The sequence below is a fragment of the Jaculus jaculus genome, chromosome 8 (genome assembly GCF_020740685.1).
Source record: "Jaculus jaculus isolate mJacJac1 chromosome 8, mJacJac1.mat.Y.cur, whole genome shotgun sequence".
Classification (NCBI taxonomy): domain Eukaryota; kingdom Metazoa; phylum Chordata; class Mammalia; order Rodentia; family Dipodidae; genus Jaculus; species Jaculus jaculus.
The window spans coordinates 106133885-106151125 of record NC_059109.1 but is presented as its reverse complement, the minus strand read 5'-3'; the positions used below and the strand labels follow the sequence as shown (position 1 = coordinate 106151125).

Genomic DNA, 17241 nt, shown 5'->3' with positions numbered 1-17241 from the left:
CCAACACCATTGCTTCTTAAGCTTTTCCAGGAAATAGAAAAAGAAGGAATTCTACCAAACTCCTTCTATGAGGCCAGCATCACCCTGATATCAAAACCAGGCAAAGATAGAACAAAAAAAGAAAATTACAGACCAATCTCCCTCATGAACATAGATGCAAAAATTCTCAACAAAATATTGGCAAACAGAATACAAGAGTATATCAAAAAGATCATTCACCTGACCAAGTAGGCTTTATCCCAGAGATGCAGGGATGGTTCAACATACGCAAATCTATAAATGTAATACATTACATAAACGTGTTGAAGGACAAAAATCACATGATCATGTCATTAGATGCAGAGAAAGCATTTGACAAAATCCAACATCCCTTCATGATAAAAGTCCTACATTGACTGGGAATAGAAGGAACATATCTCAATATAATAAAGGCAATTTATGACAAGCCTACAGCCAACATTTTACTAAATGGGGAAAAACTGGAAGCTTTTCCACTAAAATCAGGAACAAGACAAGGGTGTCCAGTGTCCCCACTTTTATTTAATATAGTTTTGGAAGTCTTAGCCATAGCAATAAGGCAAGAGACACACATAAAATGGATACAAATTGGAAAGGAAGAGATCAAGTTATCATTATTTGCAGATGACATGATTCTGTACATAAAGGACCCTAAAGACTCTACTAGCAAACTGCTAGAGCTGATCAAAACCTATAGCAATGTAGCAGGATACAAAATAAATACACAGAAATAAGTAGCCTTCATATATGCTAACAACAAACACACAGAGGATGAAATCAGAGAATCACTCCCATTCACAATTGCATCAAAAAAAAATAAAATACATTGGAATAAACCTAACCAAGGAAGTAAAGAATCTATACAATGAGAACTTTAAAACACTCAAGCGAGAAATTGCAGAAGACACTCGAAAGTGGAGAAACATCCCTTGTTCCTGGATTGGAAGAATCAATATTGTGAAAATGGCAATCTTACCTAAAGCAATCTACACATTTAATGCAATACCTATCAAAATTCCAAAGGCTTTCTTCATGGAAATAGAAAAAACATTCCAAAAATTCATTTGGAATCACAAAAAAACTCGAATATCTAAAATAATACTGAGCAGCAAAAATGAGGCTGGTGGTATCACCGTACCTGATTTTAACTTACACTACAGAGCCATAGTCACAAAAACAGCATGGTACTGGCACAAAAACATACACGTAGATCAGTGGAACAGAATAGAGGACCCAGATGTAAGCCCAGGTAGCTATAGCCACCTGATATTCGATAAAAATGTCAAAAACACTCATTGGCGAAGAGACAGCCTCTTCAGCAAATGGTGTTTTGAAAACTGGATACATATCTGCATAAGGATGAAAATAGATTCTTCTCTCTCGCCATGCACAAGAATTAAGTCCAAATGGGTTAAAAACCTTAACATCAGACCTGAAACTCTGAGACTGCTAGAGGAAAAAGTAGGGGAAACCCTTCAACATATTGGTCTTGGCAAAGACTTTCTGAATACAACCCCAATTGCTCAGGCAATAAAACCACAGATTAATCACTGGGACCTCATGAAATTACAAAGATTTTGCATTGCAAAGGACACAGTGAAAAAAGCAAAGAGGCAACCTACAGAATGGGAAAAAATCTTCGCTAGCTATATATCTTATAGAGGATTAATATCTAGGATATACAAAGAACTCAAAAAGTTAAATAATAAGGAATCAAACAAGCCAATCAAAAAATGGGCTATGGAGCTAAATAGAGAGTTCTCAAAGGAAGAAATATGAATGGCATATAAGCACCTAAAATATGTTCTGCGTCACTAGTCATCAGGGAAATGCAGATTAAAACTACATTGAGGTTCCATCTCACTCCTGTCAGATTGGCCACCATCATGAAAACAAATGATCATAAATATTGGCGTGGATGTGGAAAAAAAGGAACCTTTCTACACTGCTGGTGGGAATGCAATCTGGTCCAGCCATTGTGGAAAACAGTGTGGAGGTTCCTAAAACAGCTAAAGATTGATCTACCATATGACCCAGCAATAGCACTTCCAGGCATGTATCCAAAGGACTCATCTCATTTCCTTAGAAGTACGTGCTCAACCATGTTTATTGCTGCTCAATTTATAATAGCTGGGAAATGGAACCAGCCTAGATGTCCCTCAACAAATGAGTGGATAATGAATATGTGGCACATTTATACAATGGAGTTCTACTCAGCAGTAAAGAAAATTGAAGTTATGAAATTTGCAGAAAAATGGATGGACCTGGAAAGTATTTTGGTTGGGGCATTGAGGCCGTTGATATTAAGAGTTATTATTGAAAGGTGTGTACTCATTTTTGCCACATTTTGTAGTTCTTCCAGTTTTACCTTTGATCACTTGTGTTAACTAGTATTTGAGTATTGTTTGCTTTTTCCCAGTTCCTTATATGTGTGCTTTTCTTTTTCTTCAGCATGGAGGATTCTTTCAAGTATTTTCTGTAGAACTGGTTTTGTCTTCAAATAGTCCTTTAGCCTGCTTTTGTTGTGGAATGTCCTTATTTCTCCATCTATTTGAATGGATAGCTTCACCGGATAAAGTAACCTTGGTTGACAGTTGTTATCTTTCAGAACTTGGAATACATCACTCCACGCCCTTCTGTGTTGAGTAATCTGCTGTAATCCTGATAGGCTTGCCTTTGTAGGTAACTTGATTTTTCTCTCTGACTGCTTTCAATATTTTTTCTTTGGATTGTATGTTTGGTAGTTTGATTATAATATGACGAGGAGAGGTTCTTTCCATGTTTTGTCTTGCGGGTGTTCTAAAGGATTCCTGTATCTGCATTGGCACCTCTTTCACAATTTGGGGAAAGTTGTCTTCTATGATTTTGTTGAAGACACCAACTATGCCTTTGGAGTGAAATTCTTCTCCTTCTACTATGCCCTGAATTCTTATATTTGATCTTTTCATAGTGTCCCGAATATCTTGAAATTCCCACTCATACTTTTCTATAAATTTGTCTTTCTCTTTGTTGGATTGTATTAGATCTGTCACCTGGTCTTCTAGCTTAGATATTCTGTCCTCTCCTTAATACATTCTACTGGTGAGATTTTCTACACAGTTTTTTATTTCATTAACTATGTTCTTTATTGCTAATAATTCTAACTGGTTTTTCTTTATTATTTCTATTTCCTTATTTATGTCTAGTATTGGCCTCTTTATTCCATTAAATTGGTGTTCTGTGTTTTCTTTGCTTCCTTTGAATTCTTCTTTGAGTTCTTTGAGCATATTTATAATCATTCTTTTGAAATCTTTCTCAGGCATTTCCTCTAACTCGTTCTCACTAGAGGTCATTTCAGTTGCATTAGTAATTTTTGGTGGATTTATATTGTCTTGATTTTTGGTGTTTCTTGTGTTATATTGTATACATTTTTGCATCTTGAATTATTTAATGATTGTATTTTCCAGTTAGCTGGGTATTATGAGATGTATCAATCAATCTGTTGTTACATATCTTCAGAGTAGGAGATTAAGGCACTAGGTCTGGCTCTGAATACTCTCAGAGTATGTACAAAAGTGACTCTAGGTGTTGGGTGTGCCTGCTATGAGAGTATTCAAGTAGGCTAAGAGGAACAAAATACAGGCAGATTCTAAAGTTTAACTAAACAATGTACACTGTCAAGGAAAGGCAGCTCAGAGTATTTATCCAAGAGCAGGTATTATGACAACCAGATCCTCTGTCTGTCCCTTAGGCTGTGTGGTGCCTCACCCACTCCCTTAATCCTGACCACAAGGTGGTTAAGATTTCTGGTCTGTAGAAGGTTCCAAGTCAGCTTGTGACCAAGTGAGACCCTTCCCTAATGTGTAACAGAAGAGTAAACAAAGCCACTATAATTCAAGAAGCAACAAATAACAAGCCCAAAATACAGCTTATTTAAGATTGGCAAATTTGACCATCCATCTGATTTAACATATAATTTATCCTGATATGGGAGGTACAATTAGCACTTCTGGTTCAGGCATATATACCAGGTTTATTAGGTGGGTACTGACCTGGTGTAATCCCAGTTACCTTTTGGGATGATTTTGGTCTCAGCTGCGCTCTTGATTGGGTCTCTCCTTGGTGCTCTGTCAGTTCAGTAGATGTGGCCTGGTCCCTGGACCACTGCACTGAGCTGGGCTCTGGCTGTCAGAAGGGGAGGGAGCTGATGCTGCTCAGTTTGCCCACTGTTCCACATCTTCTTCTACCTCATGATCTGCTCCTCCATTGTTCACCATGGTTTTCCACGTTTCTTGAGTTTGCGGAGAGCTCCAGTGTTAGTGGAAAATCCCCTCGTCTGGCTTTTCCTGCCGCTCAAGGTGAGCGCTGCCGCTGCCTTCTTGCATGCGGACTTGCCCCACCTGAGGCACTTCTGCCGGCCCATGCAGGCTCTGGATGCTCTGTATCTCTCCTACTTCTCTGCTGCTGTTTCAATTTCCTATACACCTCACTTTTTAGTAAAAGTGTGTGTGTTTTTTTCCCCCCGCCTATGCTGCTATCTTAACCCTAGTTTTCCTGTTTAGGAACCTCCCCTTATCCCTCCTGGAGGGCTCAAACCTAGAGACAATGAAAGGTTATCTGCTGCACCCCTGCAGCCTGGCATTGGCTGCTTTGCAGAAGCTTTCTTCACTTTATGAATAGAGGAATTTTCACTGACTTCGCAACAGTTGCCAAAGATTGACATCCTTCAGTGCAAAGTCACAGTGCCTTACAGAGCATGGCTTCTTGCAAGACTTCTGCATCGGCTCATTGGCTTTAAAGAAACATCTACATCCAAAGACCCATCTGTCCACTGACAACAAGGATGAATAGACTGTGTGCAGGGAACAGTGTTGCTTCCTATGGAGGGCACTGACCTTCTGAGCACAGGAGCCCAAAGCAAGAAGACAAGGCCATTCAGGTTCTGAATGAGTCAGGACCCAATGGCCTCAGTGAACTGCTCCCAAACCTGTTCCTGCTGGGCCAGGAGAGTGAGGACAGCACTGAGGAGAAGGGCACTTTGTTTTGCCATCCCCCCATATCTCCACAGCCAGGGTGAACAAAAAAATCTATGTCTGTAGACAGCTCCTAATAAATATTTTCCACACTGGGCAGAGATGGGACTGGTCTTTGGATGCTAAAGCAGAGGCCATGAGCTTGACTGGGTCCATGAGAGGGATCCTATCCCAGATCACAACTTGCACATCTGTCATGTCACACGTTGGATCACTGGTCACCTCAGGGCTGCCCTCCTCAGCTAAAGCTGCTACACTGTTCCCTCGGTCTCAGGGATTGAGCAAAGGAGGGGTAGAGGGTCTTCAGACCAGTGAGGCATTATTCAGGAATGGAACCGGAAACTAGCAGGATCAAAGGACATACAAAACTTGTTCTCTGCAATTGTCATATAACTTCTTTAACCGAGTGGACCAAGAAATATATAAAATGGATAAACTAGAGGATATGTGAAATATAGGAATCTTAATAGTTTGATTAAGTAGATTACATGAATGTTCTATGAACTATTATTCTACAAGCGTGTGCATAGGCTAGCTAGTTCAGAAATCTGTCACTGATAGAAAATGAGTGATACTGACACCACACAGCATTGCACTATCCAACTTCCAGAAGCGAGTGCAGAGCAGATAATTGCTTATAGTGTAGTGGTGAGCATGATTCAGAAATGCTTGATTGAATCTATGCAGCATTCTCCAGTTAGCTTTGATCTTTTCATCGGGGTCCTGATGTGCTCCTCCTACTGGGATCACTCTTCTCTGTCATTAAACATGTTCACATTGGTGCAGGCTCACATATTATTGCAGTTACAGTCATGAGGACATAAATCATTAGCTATCTCCCTTGCCTGTTTTATGAAATGTGAGTTCTGTATTCTGCATGAGAAGAGTTCTGTCACGTTATGCTGACTGGTGAAAATATAAAAAGTAATCAAGTAGTCATCACTGTGAATAGTCATTGTAAGTATGAAGGTGCTCCCCTCGTTCTAGCAATGGGGCCAGAACATTTCAGAATGACATAAAACTTTCAAAACTTCCTTATATGCCAGACTATGCCCAGCTCCACATAATGGGTCTACTACTCTTCTGGCTTTTTTTCTCTTGTATTAGTAAACTTCAGGTGATGTCTGCTCAACAGCCAATATATGTTTTGAATGGCACATACTCCATGTGGTATTTTCTGTCTCTTCCTACTTCCTTGTACTTGCTTGTCCTATATTTCCTTCAATCTCATTGACACCACACTAAAAAAATTGAGAGTTTAATACATAAAGATAGCATTATTTAATCATGTTGGCATCCTTTTGCCCTCTTTTTGCCCCATCCTCAGTCACAACCAGCATTCCCCAGAGCAGTCTCCTCTTTCCAAATCAACATCTCATTCTTTTTGTAAATGAACTTTTTAATGTTTATAAATAAGCTACATTCACTGGCTAATAACACATATGTTAAAAGGAATACATATTTGTTTTAAAAAGGCAGAGTTTGGGCAGGTGATGCATAAAGTTATGTTCAGAAGCCACAGACTTAGAAAAGAACCTTACTTATTCACTTTATAAGCAGACACACACACACACACACACACACACACACACACAGAGAGAGAGAGAGAGAGAGAGAGAGAGAGAGAGAGAGAGAGAGAGAGAGAAGAGTTGTACAAACCATGGCCTCCTGCCATTGCAAATGCAGGCAGAGGTGGGTAAAAGAATCAGAAGTTGCCACAAATGGTGGCACACACCTTTAATCCCAGCACTTGAGGGGCAGAGGTAAGAGGATCTTTGTGAGTGCGAGGATAGTCTGAAGTTACATAATGAAGTCCAGGCCAGCTTGGGCTAGAGGGAGACCCTAACTCAAAAGCACTAATTTAGTCTTTGTTTAATCTTAGGGAATGACCATGTGATTTCTTTTTCATCTTTCATAGACTTGGTAACTGCTTGAATCTATTCATTCTGACTCCTGATAGCAGGAGGGAATATTGCAATTTGTAGAAAATTGCTGGACAACAGATTCTAAATTTCATTCTTCTACCCCATGGTTGTGATCAAATTGGTATTTTAATATGATACAAAAATGATTTTCAAGATCTTAATGACTCAGTACCTAAAATATCTTATGAGACTTTAACAAAAAGAATCCTTCCTAATTCGTAATTACTATGTTACTGGTGTTTCCTTCTCATTCAGTTCTTTTCAGGCAACTTTCTTTGTGACCTTTCCTCCTGCCTTTCCATTCATAACAGTTTCCCTTTTTCAACGTATCTGCTCTTGCTCAACAGCTTCTTAAGGCCATCCCTGAATCCCTCTTTGTTCTCTTTGAGGCTCCAGGGCTTAGTGTTTTGGAATAACTCAATCAATAAAAATTGAGCATAATGAAAGCAGGCTGTTAATCAGGATGAAATATTGAATGTCTTCATTGCCAACCCAGAAAAAAAAAGAAGTAGATATGAATGACAACATACAATTTGCTGTTACACTAATGATAGTAAAATGATCAAAGGTTATAACTGAATTGAAAGAAGACATATACATGAGCATGGAGATAATTAGGGAAAACTTCTCATAAGCTACTGAATCAAAAAAGACCAAAACCACAAGCCTGGAGAATGGACACAAACTGTTTGTATATACCAGTGTTCACAGATAAAAGAGAAAATTGAGGAATAGTCCCATTCTTAAATCATTCTGTATAAAGTAAAGTACAATGCACAATGGGAAAGAATATATTGTTATAATATCTTGATGTTTTGTTGAAATAATAGTTTATTGACATCAATTTGAACAATGTGAGTATAAATCATTGAAATTATTTTACTCACTGAACCCAGTGCCCTCTAGTTTATATGTCAGTGATATGCTTAATGTTTTCAGAATGATCAGTACTTTCTAAAGGATTTCATACTCAATTAAAGATTAATTAAACCTTTTTTAGTTAACAATTAACTCAGGATAACAAATAGTTGTGATGCAGTAACACAAGTTTGTAAACCTTTCATTTAATTATATAAAGAATTTCATTGTGTCAACCCTGCTTATTTGAAAATTTGCATTTGTCAGCAGCAACAGATGAAGAGGAAACACCAGAAGGCAAGGAACCCAGCCATGATGGCAGTAAAAAGAACCAGACATTGGTATGAAAGTCTTTAAATGTGAAGCTAATGATTTTGTTCTGCATTTAGTTTCAAGTTTCATATGGGCATATAAATTAGTCTTGAGATCGTCATTTAGGATTATTGGCCACTTTTCTGTTAAAATTTGAACTGATTTTAGGTCATTATAAGTTATAATACTATGAGTTCCTGCATTCACATAGGCCTGACCATCATATTCCACTTTTTTTTTTTTTTGCAAAAATAACAATTATATGTTTCTCGCTTTGTTTAAAGCATATAATGTGTATGTCAAGATGAAATTTGACTCTTAAGATTCAACTTTTGAAATTTGCAACCAGATTTATGTGATGGATCTCAAATTGGATTTATGTTAAAGTTGGGTTATTCCCAAAGGCTTTTTATTTCTGCATTCAGATTTTTCCATATAATTGCCAATATAAAGGGTTCATTCTTAGTTTTAGTTGACATAAGTATGTCCTTGGACTAGAGTTTTGACATATCAGCCAGAGTGACCTTTGAGAGAAGACTGTTCACTTGGAATGGAATATTTTGCAGTTACGGTATTTTATTTTATTTTAATTTATTTATTTATTTATTTATTTATTTATTTATTTATTTATTTATTTATTTGAGAGCGACAGACACAGAGAGAAAGACAGATAGAGGGAGAGAGAGAGAATGGGCGCGCCAGGGCCTCCAGCCTCTGCAAACGAACTCTAGACGCTTGCGCCCCCTTGTGCATCTGGCTAACGTGGGACCTGGGGAACCGAGCCTCGAACCGGGGTCCTTAGGCTTCACAGGCGAGCGCTTAACCGCTAAGCCATCTCTCCAGCCCCAGTTACGGTATTTTAAAAAGTGCCTTCTGGGATATGCTCCTTTGATTAACAGAATTTGTTATTAGTATAAAAATATTATAGACATTTTCCCAAAATTTTTACAAGGTTCACTTGTTTGTACTGATGTCAACAATATAAATATATATATATTTTTTTGAGGTAGGATATTGCTCTAACCCAGGCTGACCTGAATTACTCACTATGTGGTCTCAGACTGGTCTTTAACTCAAGGTAATCCTCTCACCTCTGCCTTCTGAGTGATGGGATTAAAGGTGTGCACCACCATTTTCGAGCGAGATAAACATTTTACATTCACACAACAATTTTCACAGAATATTGTGGGGGAGGGGAGGGTAGACATTAAACTTTCTAACAGAAAAGAGCCTATGACCCAGTGACAGATTGTCAGAGAAACTAGCAGCAAACATTTAGTTTTTGTGATTTCTTTGAAATATTTTGAGGATGTTAGGATCAAGAACCTCAAAGGAGTTGGCATTTCCTACATTATGAAAATAGAGGCAGATTCCTCAATATATGTTACTTGGAGGGGAGATTGCAGGAACAGACTTTGAAGGGATACAGATCATTCATATGGATGTGTATGAGCGCAAAATATGTGGCTGAGAGAATAGTGCATCACATGTGCCTGTCGCTGGGAACTTTAGTACCCATTGTGTACAGTTTAGAACGAGTGACAAGCACTGAATGTGAAAGCATGGGCAAAGTGACCATTTAAACTGTAAGATTTTACCGATTAGAATTATTGTAAATGAGTATGTGAAATATTTTAAATTTTTAACAAATATCTTTTGGCCATGTTGCCTTTATTCTAAACCTGGGCTAATAATTTTGAAGTTTTCCATCACTGGGCAGAGTTGCACACGGTTTCTATGAAGTATAAGTACTTCGAATAACACTGTATAAATGTAATCTAAATTTATCGTTTTATTCAAAAATATTTCACCTTTACAGGTTTCATCTATAAATATGTAGACTGTGAATCATTTATCCTGCAGAAGCAGTTAGTATGATGGTTGTATATGCAAATGTACTATAGAATTTAACTCTTTAAATTCTGTGTTCTTTACAGCAATAACTCTTTCTAATTAAGCTAAGCATATAATAGTCTATGCTGTCATGTGTATGTACAAGAATTTATTGAGGATATTTTACATTTTACTTGATATTTATATATTGGCACCCATGCACAAAAACAGAAATTGTGTAGACAATCAGACCTCTTGCCACTGCAAATGAACTAAAGAAGCATGAACCCTTTTGTAGATCTTTTTTTTCTTTTTCATCCTGAGCAATATTATCTGAAATAGTAGGCTTTGCCTGCAATAGCTTTAACCATTGCACCATGTTCTCAGCCCCGAAAATTACCTGTTCCATTTCTAGGTAATGTAATTAAAGTTTATTATCCTAAAAATTTCCCCCTTATTGATGTGTTCTTAAAAGCTATTTGGTGGGTGAAAATGCTTCCTCTGGTCCCATGTGCATGCTGAGGCAGTTAATGGTCATAGGAAGATAGCAGATAGACTTGATTCATGAAAACAGACCTGATCTTTCAGTTGATAAATTCATGTGATTCCTGCAAAGTATATTTCTCTTTTATTACACTAGATTGATCCCATTCACTGTTTTGTTTCATAGATCATCTTTTTTTTTTTTTTTCTGGTACCATGCCCGCAATGACTTCCATACCCTTCCACTGTGCTCTCTTTGCCTTTCACATTATGACCCTATTGCTGGAAACATTTCTGAGCATCAGGGTAAAGGTTCTTTCTCCCCTTTTTAGTGTAGCTATATTAATCTCAGCTGCAGCAGCAATGAATTATTCTTTTCTGTTTTGATTTGTTGTCTTAGAAAACTACCTATGCTGGAATCTTAAATTTAATGTCTTATTTTAGTTTTTCTCAAGGATACTGCCTAAAATTTGGTAGAGAGTAGTTTTGGTCTTAGTGAATGACTGATTGAATGGTGGAGTAGAAGGAGGGAACAGACACGTGTGCTGAATTCAGGATATCCTTTCTTTTTTTGCCAGAGGGAGAACGCACAAAGAAAGAAGTAGAAACCAGAGAAACTAAAAATATCCAAGATGGTAAGGTTGCAAATACATAAGAAAATGGCTCCATTCCAAACTCTGTTCCAAGAAGTGTAAGTGAACAATGCAGAACAGTCTTCATTTTCTTTAGTTTTTTTTCTTTTGTTCCTGACTTTCTGCAGCAAATTACCTTCTGAAAATGCTTCAAACCTCTGAAATACATTCTTGCTATTCTAATTTTATACAATATCAAAATATAGAGATAGACATATATGCTTTTCAAAGCTAAGTAATATTTTTCTCATGAATGTATCTGTGACTAAATTGTACAGGTGAAACATCAACATTTGGATTAGAAGAGAAAGATAAACCAGTGAAGGCCACTGATGTTTGTTTATTGTGTTATTTTGAAATATGCATTGAGTAATGTTTCAACTAAAGAAATACATTGAATTTATGTGACGTGTGAACTTGCCTCAAAGGGACTATTTCCTCATCTTTGTTCTATATGTCATAGGGTTGAAATTGGTAAGCTCATCCTTATTACATAACTATGTTGTGAAACTTCATTTGTATTTATTTGTATACTTCTGTGTATATACGCATGCATGCATGTATTATATACATACATACATATATATATAAGTGTGTGTGTGTGTGTGTGTGTGTGTGTATGTGTGTATGTGTGTGTAGAGAGAGAGAGAGATAAGGAGATAGAGTAATGTAAGATTTTCACAGGCAGATATTAAGTACTGAGAGGTCTGTCGTTTGCATCTTTTCAACGTTTTACTGTCCTTTTTATGTTAAGATATGCTATGTTTTGAAAGTTCTCTTTTGTAACATTTAATAACAGATGTATCTAATCTAACATTTAATAATATTAATACTTAGTATTTATGTGGTATTATTTAAACATAAAACAAAGAAAAAGTTTTCCCTTGAACTTTGTCATTTTGTCCAACTTCAGCCTATCATTAAGTTTTGCCATAGCTGGGTGTGGTGGCTCATGCCTTGAGAGGCAGAGGTAGGAGGACCACCACGAGTTCAAAGCTATACTGAGACTACATAGTGAATTCCAGGTCAGCCTGCATCACCTACTTCAAATTCACTATTTATGCCATGTTTTTTTAAATATTTATTTTTATTTAAATATTTTAAAAATATTGTGTTCTTTTATGATACAGCATGTTCATGTAAAACAATATGTTATATATATATATATATATATATATGTATATATATATATATATATATATATATATATATATATATAATGTATTATATATATATAATAATCCAATAGTAGATTTAGTGACACCATTTTCCTAATTTAAATTTTGACAGAAAATACCTGAGCTTCTTTCAGAGAAGAAAGATGCTGTTCATTTACCTGCCACTCATCTTCAAAGAAAACAACTGAAGTCACATGGAGAAGTGAAAGATAATAACTCTATTTTATTGTATCTGCTTTTCTTGAACATTTAACTAGTAGGACCCATATCTTCTGTTTTGCCACAAGTGATTTACAAATTAATATACTCGAAAGTGAAAGAGATATCCTATCACATCAAGAATAGTATCTAATCCAGTCTCAAAAAGCTTGATCAATAGAGTGTGCTTATGGTAGCTGAAATACTAAAGAAAAAGTATATATGTGTGTTTTTGTATATTAATATATATATAATATATATATTATATATACATAATATATATATTATGTTTATATAATATATATTATATATGTATACATATATATACATGTACATATATATGTATATATATACATGTATATACATATACATGTATATATATGTGTGTGTATATATATATATATATATATATATATATATATGCATAAAGCCAAGATGAAGGGAGAAAGGAGACATTGGAATGACTAATGAGAAAGGCATCAACAAGATGTGTTAAACTAAGACAAGGCTGGGGTACTGGAGACAGCAAGCATGCCATTTCAGGATCATGAGAAATTGAGCACTGAAGAGCTGCATGACACAGTTCCAGCCCAGCTCTCTCTTCCTTGAAATCCAGTGTGGCCCCTCTATAGAAAAATCTTTGGCTCTCTACGCTACAGATATCTGTGGTTTTCTGTATAATGTTTGTCTTTCTCTGTCTTTCACTTGGTGTCCCAATCTCTAAGTTTACTTTTCCAGTAAAAATTGGTGTTAGTGAAGTGTTGGTCAATGTATCTGAAAGAGGCTCTGTCACAGAATTGGAAAAACAAGAAAATGGGTTGGAGATAAATGTTTTCCTTAAAGGCCCTAATTAAAGTCAGGCATGGAGTACAGTACACTTAGGAGGAAACAATGAACCTCCTGGAACAATGTAAAAATTGTTCTATAACTACTTTTTCTAAATGGTGGCAGTTGCAGCAAACTATGACTCTTTACCAAGAATCCTTACAGAAAAACAACTGAAGTCAGAAAGAGTTCACTTGGGAGAACCAAAGTCTAAGTATTGGAGAGACATGAAAAGGAAAATTCAAAATAGATGATTGAGGGATAAATGGATCTAGTGGATCAATGATTAATGATGGGAACCCCATTTGTGGTTGTTTTGTCTCTCACACTTAATATAATAATTGAAAGTAGAAGTTCAGGAAGACACAAGTGCTTGACCACACATACATGGGGAAAATGTGAAGACAGTTAATCATTCTAGGGGCCTGACGACTTTACTTGAGGTGACTAATTATGGGATTGTTTGAGGAAAAGGAATAACAAAAAGTTTCTATGAATTCTGTGAAATTGTACCTTTCTTGAAGTTTGTTCTTGCATGACATGATCAGAAAATAAAAGACTGAGGCTAAGAGCTGTGGCAGCAGACAGAGAAAGATGGAAAAACTCAGCTGCCTTCAGCATTAGCCTGTCAGCTTGCACCAGAACTTGACTTCGAGTCTTTATTTCACTGCTCCCTTTCACACCTCTCTTCAGGGACCCTCCTTCAAGCCAAGGCTGGATCCGGCACTGGGGTGTGTAGAGGAGTGTTTTTTTTTTTTCTTCTGGCATTAATTACTATGCTGCTGGTATCCCCTTTTTCACTAGCTTTGTTTTTGTTGTTGTTGTTTGTTTTGTTTTCTTCTAATGCTTAGTTCCTGGTACCCCCGGTCCCTTTCCTGTTTTCTCAAGGTTCATTCCTGTCTCTTGCCTTGCTCAACAGACCCTTGGCACAGAGTACCTCTTACAAACCATTTATTTTCCTGTTTGGCATGGCTGTGTCTCTTATGTTGGGCACTCCAGTAAATAATAAGTGAGCTTAATGAAATTGTAAATATTGTGATATGACATGCCACTATGATGTTTTCAAAATGTGTATAGTTGTGCTGGAACATTGATATAGAGATGAGAAATTTGTATATGAAAATTTGTTTTGTTTTTGAAACATTTTATATCTAGAATCCTTTCCAGAACAGTGACACCTTAGACAATAAAATAGTCAAGAAAAGTTCAGATTAATTTAAAATCTGACTTATGTAAATAAATAAAACTAGAATTTTTTTATTAGAATGAAATCTTTCTCTTTAATTCTGTAGTGATATTTGCTTAGAAACATTTCCTTACACTGTATAATGTATTTCACTGACATGACTTTTGTTGTGTTTTATACTCAAAATAAGCAACAGAGGTATAGACAGTGACATCAAAAGTAGAGGGAGCCATGGATGGGGGCAGTGAAATGGATATATGCTTGGTATGTAATATTAAAATTTCTAGAATAAATATGTACTCAGACATCTTAGAACAAGCATTCTGGGAGACTTTAGAAGAAGACATCCATAAGACTTCTTATTACCAGAGCATCCCTTATTTAAAAAAATATTACTTATTTGAGATAATGTATGTGCCAGGACTACGTGCCACTGCAAACAAACTCCAGACACATGTGCCACTTTTGTGCCTCTGCCTTATATGGGTACTGGACAATTGTACCTGGACTGCCTGGCTTTGCAAGCAAGTGTTTTTGACCATTGAGCTATTTCTCCAGCCCCCAGGTCACCTCATCTGATAAAATGAATATTTAAGTATTCAACTGTTTTACCTGATCTGTTTTCAAGCATATGGGAAATCAACTTCCTCTCTCAACCAAACAAGGGACAAAGAATTTCTGATCATTGTTAATGTTACAATCTCACTTTCATGTAGCAGAGTAGTCCTGAATTTTAAAAAATCATTATTAGTCAATATTTCAGCATAACACAGAAAACATATTTTAGATTCCTGGTAAAGGCCAAAAACTTTTCAATATTTGACTAAGCCGAACAAAGATATTCACTGAAGAGGGAAAGAAGGAGAAGAAGAAGGAAGTGGAGGAAGAGAAGAAGGGAAGGAGAAAAAGGAGGAAGAAAGAAAGAAGGAAAGAAACAAATAAACAAAGAAAGAAAGAACAAGCAAGCATGCCAGGGCCTCCTGCCATTTCAAACAAACTACAGACACATGTGTCTCTCTGAACATCTGGCTCTACATGGGTACTGCATAATCACAGCCAGGCCAACAAGATTTGCAAGCAAGCACCTTTAACCACTGAACCATCTCTCCAGCCTCTACTGACCGTTTACTGCAAAGACGACCAGCAATAAGAGAAACAGACAACCGAACCTTGCTAGAGGCCTTTCATCCATTCCTTAACATATTCACAATACAGTAGATTTCTATAACTCAGGGACTGCTCTTTTTTTCGTAGAAATATCATGTTCTTCCAGGATGATACTGAGCTTTGAGAACAAGATCCCACAGCTTGTGAGTCATAAATAGCAGACACGGTGCTCACCGTTCTGGAGATTAAGAGGCTGAGATTTGGGTGCCAGTATGTCAGGTTTGAAATACAGGACTCTGATGGTTTTCTTGGGCAAAGGAGGCTTTATTTAATGACAGCAACAGGCAGCACAGTTCAAAGCTAGATGGATGGACACTCTCCACAATGAGGGGAGGATGGGGGCAGGAGCAGGAGAGACAGGAACTCTAGAGAAGAAAGGGGCAGACAGAAGGAAACTCTGAATGCCCTGGTCAGAAGGGCAAAGGGACAGGGTGGACTAAACTAAAAGTCACAGAGAAAAGGGGAGGGAGCTCCAAGGAGGGAGTGGAGGGCAGAAGAGGGAACCCTGAACAGAAAGGCAGAGGGCAAAGTGAAGTAGGAAGAGAAATAGGTGAGAGAGAAATGGGAGGGGGAGGTGCATATGACACACAGGGAGGAAAAGTGAAAGAGAGACAGACAGACACAGCAAGGGAGAACACAATATATGGACTGTGTGTGACCTTTAACCCTTTATCATCATAAGGTACAGGAAAATGCCAGGATGTCTCTAGGAACAAACTTGCCATTGATCATTATTTTACATGGGAAAATGTCCTTGAACAAGATTTCTTAAAAAAAAAAAAAAGTGCCATCATCATGTTTTACACCCCCATTCCTTTTGAGGCAGACAGGAGAAGGATGGTGTTGCAGTCAGGTTCTCATTAGTGGTAGAAATCACCCAACCAAGGCAGCTTGTGGGAAAAAGAGGTTTATTTTGGCTTACAGACTTGAGGGAAAGCTCCACAATGGCAGGGGAAAATGATGGCATGAGCAGAGGGTGGACATCACCCCCTGGCCAACATAAGGTGGACCATAGCAAAAGGAGAGTGTGCCAAACACTAGCAAGCGAAACTAGCTTTAACACCCATAAGCCTGCCTGCAGCAATACATCATATCCAAGAGGCTTTACTTTCCAATTGCCATCAGCTGAGGACCCTAACATCCAGAACACCTAAGTTTATGGAGAATACATGAATCAAACCACCACATTCCGCCCCTGGCCCCCACACACCGATATCCAAACATGATGTAAAATACACTGCATTCAGTCCAACTTAAAAGTCCCCATAGTTTTTATCAATCCCAATGATGCTCAAACAACCCACAGTCCAAGATCTTTTAACTTAGCCATAATACCAAAAAACAAACCCAAACCCATAATGGTACAGAAAAAATACTCACGCTGCAAAAGATAACATTGGGCATAACAAAGAAATATTCAACCAAATACAAGATTTAAAACAACCAGGGCAAACATGAAAGTCTGTAGCTCCAAGTCCAATAACTCTAGCCAGTGAGATGCTGAGTCTTGATTCTAACTGGCAACAAGTCTCTGGAGTTCCAGTTCCACTCCTCCAGCTAGGCTACTCTCAGTCCTGGAAAACTTCATCAGGGCTGGCAGCTTTCCTTAGCAGC

The 17241-nt window shown here is 37.4% G+C and overlaps 1 pseudogene; it reads right to left on the bottom strand.

Annotated features, from left to right (window-relative positions):
* Nucleotides 1-4685: 4685 nt before the first annotated feature.
* LOC101617996 overlaps nt 4686-17241 on the bottom strand; it is a 59179-nt pseudogene continuing 46623 nt past the window's right edge.